The 5,530-nt window shown below is 39.2% G+C and overlaps 1 long non-coding RNA gene across 1 annotated transcript; it reads left to right on the top strand.

Moving 5' to 3' along the window:
- The first annotated feature begins 467 nt into the window (after nucleotides 1–467).
- LOC114702865 lies at nucleotides 468–4,922 on the top strand. The gene is made up of 3 exons (XR_005089952.1): nucleotides 468–505; nucleotides 4,257–4,374; nucleotides 4,897–4,922. It is a non-coding gene; the product is annotated as an uncharacterized LOC114702865 (long non-coding RNA).
- The last annotated feature ends 608 nt before the right edge of the window (nucleotides 4,923–5,530 follow it).

The raw sequence follows: 5,530 nt of genomic DNA, 5'->3' as shown, positions 1-5,530 counted from the left end.
CTTAGAGCCAGGTGTGGTGGTACACACCTTAATCCCAGCACTTGGAAGGAAAAGGATGGTAGATTTCTGAATTTGAGGCCAACTTGGTCTACAGAGCAAGTTTCAGTACAGCCAAGCTTAGGCAGTGAAGGACAGAAAGCTGATGAAGATGTAATTGAACAAGGGGGCCATGTTCTAGCCCCAGGAAGCAGCAGAACTTGGCAGCTTTGGCCACGTGGTTGTAGCTTTAAAGGTAAGAATAGAAGAAATGGGACATGGAATTTGCCTTTATTATGATTAGGTAGGTCCCTTGTATCCCTGATCTCTCCAAGACTTTTATCAGGTAGGGGTGTTGGCTTTTTCAGCATCTAATGAGATGATCATGTAGATTTTTTTTTCTTTCAGTTTGTTTATATGGTGGATCACATTGACAGGTTTTCATATGTTGAACCATCCCCTCATCTCCGGGCTGAAGCTTACTTGATCATGGTTGATGATCTTTTTGATGTGTTCTTGGATTCAGTATGTGAGTATTTTATTGAGTATTTTTGCATCTATGTTCATGAGGGAAATTGGTCTGCAATTACCTTTCTGTGTTATCTTTGTGTGGTTTGGGTATCAGAGTGATTGTGGCCTCATAAAATGAATTTGGAAATGTTCCTTCTCTTTCTATTTTGTGGAATAATTTGAAGGCCCTGGGCTTTTTTTGTTTGTTTGTTTTGTTTGTTTGTTTAGTTGGTTGGTTGGTTGGGAGACTTTCAATGACTGCTTCTATTATTTCCTTGGGAGTTATGTATCTATTTAAATTGTTTATCTAATCGTGATTTAATTTTGGTAAGTGGTGTCTATTGAGAAGATTTTCCATTTCTTTTAGATTTCCCAATTTTCTGGAGGACAGGTTTTTGAAGTAGGACCTAATGATTCTCTAGATTTCCTCAGTGTCTGTTGTTATGTCCCCCTTTTTGTTTCTGTTTTTGTTAATTTGGATGCTCTCTCTGAATTTTAGTTTGGATAAGGGTTTATCTATCTTGTTGATTTCCCCAAAGAACCAACTATTTGTTTCATTGATTCTTTGTGTTGTTGTCTTTGATCCTTTTTATTGATTTCAGCCCTCAATTTGATTATTTCCTTGTGTCAGTTTCTCCTGGGTGACTTTGCTGCTTCTTGTTCTAGAGCTTTCAGTTGTGCTGTTAAGTCACTAGTGTGAGATTTCTCCAACTTCTTTATGTGGCATTTAATGCTTTCAATTTTCCTCAGCACCACTTATTTTCTCCCATAAGTTTGGGTATGTTAGGCCTGATTTTCATTGAATTTTAGGAAGTCTTTACTTTCTTTCATGTCTTCCTTGGCCCAGTGCTGGAGAGTTCTTCAGTTTCCATGAGTTTGCAGGCTTTCTATTGTTTCTATTGTTGAAATCCAACCTTAATCCATATTGGTCTGATAATCTGCAGGAGGCTATTTCAATTTTCTTGTATTTGTTGAGACTTGGCTTTGTGACTGAGTATGTGGCCAATTTTGGAGAATGTTCCATAAGGTGATGAGAAGAAGGTATATTCTTTTGTGTTTGGGTGAAATGTTCTGTAGATATCTGTTAGGTCCATTTGAGTCATAACATCTGTTAGTTCCATTATTTCTCTGTTTAGTTTCTGTCTGGATGACCTGTCCAATGGTGAGAATGGGGTGTTGAAGTCTCCTACTATTAACGTGTGGGTTTGATGTGTGATTTAAGCTTAAAAGCTTAATAATGTTTATTTTACAAATGTGGGTGCCCTTGCACTTGGGGCATAGATGTTCAGAATTGAGATGTCATCCTGGTGGATTTTTTTCCTTTAATGAGTATGAAATGTTCTTCTCCATCTTTTTTCATTAATTTTGGTTTGAAGTTTATTTTTTTTAGATATTAGGATAGCTACACCAGCTTGCTTGTTAGGTCCATATTTTTGCAACCCTTTACTTTGAGGTCATGTCTATCTTTGATGTTGAAGTTTGTTTTTTGTATGTGGCAAAAGAGTAGATCCTGTTTTTATATCCGTTTTGTTAGCCTGTGTCTTTTTATTGTTAAAAGATATTAATGATCACTGATTGTTAATTCCTGTTACTATGTTGGTGATGAGTGTGTGTGCGTGTGTGCGTGCGTATGTTTCCCTTCTTTGGATTTTGCTGGGTGAGATTATCCATGTTTTCATGGGTGTGGTTAACCTCCTTAGGTTATAGTTTTCCTTCTAGTACCTTCTGTAAGGGCAGGATTTGTGGATAGATATTTTCTAAATTTGACTTTCTATGTGGAATATTGTTTAACTATGTAAAGATCTGTTGCATTTGTTTAATTATGTAAAAATGTGTTGCTCTTTTACCTTGCCTGCCTAAGGCACCTGATAGGTGTAATAAAAAGCTGAATGGCCAACAGTGAGGGAGGAGATATAGGTGGGACTTCCGGGAAGGGACAGTAAGGAAGAGGGGGAATTTAGGCTTGAGGGAAGAAGAAAAAGAATGAGAGCCCAGGAAGATGCCCGGGGCCAGCCAGCCAGACAAGGCAAAAGCAGGAAAGTAGGACATACAGAATTAAATAAAGGTAAAAAGCCCCAAGGCAAAATGTAGATGAATATAAACAGGTTAAATTAATTAATTTAAAAGAGCTAGTGGGATAAACCTAAGCTAGGCCAGGAATTTCTTTTTCCTTAAAAACTTTTTTAAAAATGTATTTATTTTTAATGTTTTTTTTTTCAGTTTACATACCAACCCCAGTTCACCCTCCCTCCCCTTCTCCTGCCCCCCCACCTCCCCCATCCCAACCCCCATCCATTCCTCAGAGAGGGTAAGTCCTCCCTTGGGGGGTCAACAAAGTCTGGCATACTAAGTTGAGGCAGGATCAATCCTTTCCCCACTGTATCAAGGCTGAGCAAGGTATCCCACCCTAGGGAATGTGTTCCAAAAAGCCATTTCATGCACCTGGGATAAGTCTTGGTCCCGCTTCCAGGGGCTTCCCAAACCGATTTAGCCACATAACTGTCAAGCACATTTAGAAGGCCTAGTTCGGTCCCATGCATGTTCCCCAGCTGACAGGCCAGAGTCCATGAACTCCCACCAGCTTGGGTCAGCTGTCTCTGTGGTTTTCCCCATCATGATCTTGTCCTCACTTGCTTCTGTGATCCCTCATCCCTCTCTCTTCAACTGTAGTCTAGGAGCTCAGACCAGTGCTTGGTTGTGGATCACTGCATCTGCTTCCATCAGTTACTGGATGTAGCTTCTATGATGACAATTAGGGTAGTCACTAATCTGATCATAGGGGAGGGTAAATTCAGTTACCATCTCCATTATTGTCTGGCATCTTAGCTGTGTTATCCTTGTGGATTCCTGGGATTTCCCTAGTACCAGGTTTCTTCCTAACCCCATAATGGCTCCCTCTACCAAGATCTCTTTCATTGCTCTCCCTCTCTGTCCCTCCCTCCATTTGTAGGCCAAGTATTTATAATTAATAATAAGTCTCTGTGTCTTTATTTGAGAGCTGGTTGGCAGCCCAAAGAAAATTCCAACTACAAATGGCGCCAAACATGGGGCACGAATTTCCACATAGGGCCTGAGAAAGATGATTTTAGAAAAGGATACGGCTCCTTTAAGAGGCACTACTGTGCAGCAGAGCACTTGAGAAACAGCAAGCTAAGTAAAAATGCCTGCCATAGTGCAGGCACCAACTTCCTAGAGCCGGGGCAGTTAAATACAGCTCTTAGTTAAACACAGCTCCAGGCCAGAGCTGCAGGCTTAAGGCTTGGTTCTCAGGGACCTGAGGAGGGGGTGGAGCCAACCACCAAAGCTGCAAAGTAGAGGGGCCTAGCTACCCCTTAGCAGTTTAAGGTTTGGCTCATGTGGTCAGAGAACTCTATAGGTGCACAGTAAAACAGGTCCAGACTGAAAAACACATTTAAACACGTTACAGTATGTGTAGGTGCTTAAGGAAAGGAAAGAAAATGGGTATAGACAATCATAGGAAAAATTAGCTTAAAAATAAGTAAAGTCTTTAAAGAAAGAGTAAAGTAATATAAAAAGAATAATCCATGTAATGATGCGAAATCCATGGGGAGTCTGGATTCTATATGGTGTTTTGTTGACTTTGAATTTTTTGAATGCTTCTGAATGAACGGCAGCTGCTGAGAAACATAGGATTGTAAAAGGAACTGCTGAATTAAACCAGCCTAAGTACTTTAGGGATGTATTAACTTTAAAATGGAATTCAGAAGATGTATTGCATTGGTTGAGAGGTTATGCTTTTGTTTCCACAGGAAATGACAGGCTGTGAATTACTTCAAAATTAATAGAGACCAGATTTGGTTGGGGAAGACACCCTGAAAATCTTGGCTACAAACATAATGAAATAAACCTAGAAAAACTACAAGACAGGTGATGTATATGCTGACCCCTTGGCATGGAAACAGCTGTGAGAATGGATGAGACATGATCAATATTGTTGGCTACAGAGTCCCCATGCCTTTTATCACATGCCATCCTTTCATATGGCATGGATAGTGGTTTGGTTATACAGTCCAAACAAACTTATAAAGTTGACAGATGTCTTTTACCTACTCAAACATAAAACAAAAAATTACCTTTGGCAGGCTTGTTTACAACATGCAGTCCATACTTGTGTTAATACAGATATGTATGTTACCTTTGAAAGTTTATGTGTTGTCAGAGCAAGGGAACCAGACACCAGTGAAAATGGTTGGCCCAGGTGATGCAGCCTTTCAGAGTGCCTTTGCTGCAGTTTCCTCAGAGTTCTGCATTCAGAAATGGTTCAGGCTCATGGATTATTCTAGCCAGGACTTTAGATAAGCCTTACAATTTCCCATTACAAAGAGACTGAACAACAAACGTTACAGCTAGTTTTCATATAGGACTTGACCATTATCTCAATTTTCTCAGGGTCTATTGTGGATGCCATCAACCCCAGAAAACAGAAAGCAGTCAAGAGAACACAATGCCCACATTCCCAAGATGGGGTAGGTAGTTTTTTGGTCATTTGGTGGGTTATGGATGTTTGTCATCATTTAATGGGTATATAGGAATATAGGATAAAAAGACAACTATTCATCTCAAACGTTCTATATTGGTATGGATTTTTGTATATTGATACAAATTTAAAGTTATTTTTGTTATGCTGTATATATGTTTCTTCTCTTGTTTAAGATAGTGTACCTATGCAGCTCTTTTTAAAATGTAATATAAAGACCTAGTCCTTGAAAGCTATTATTACAAACTGTTTAAGATAATTAAGAAATGCAGGTTGGTAGTCATCTATAACAATCATACTTATAATCAGTCATGTTAAGCATGTTTTTAAGGTTAAACAAGTATAGTTTAGATAGACAGGAGATCATAAAACACTTCATAGATCTACAGAATATGGCTTTTAAGATGTTCAATACCTAAGGCTATTCATGAAGGTAAGACACATCTGCTCCTGGCAGCACTACTTCATAAAAGGATGATGATGGGAATCCACAAACCTCCATATTGAGTTTGCTTTCATTGTGGCAAAGTTAGCCATTAGGGTAAG

The sequence above is a fragment of the Peromyscus leucopus genome, chromosome X (assembly GCF_004664715.2).
Source record: "Peromyscus leucopus breed LL Stock chromosome X, UCI_PerLeu_2.1, whole genome shotgun sequence".
Taxonomy (NCBI): Eukaryota; Metazoa; Chordata; class Mammalia; order Rodentia; family Cricetidae; genus Peromyscus; species Peromyscus leucopus.
The sequence above is the reverse complement of the archived record's forward strand: the minus strand, read 5'-3'. Positions and strand labels throughout refer to the sequence as shown.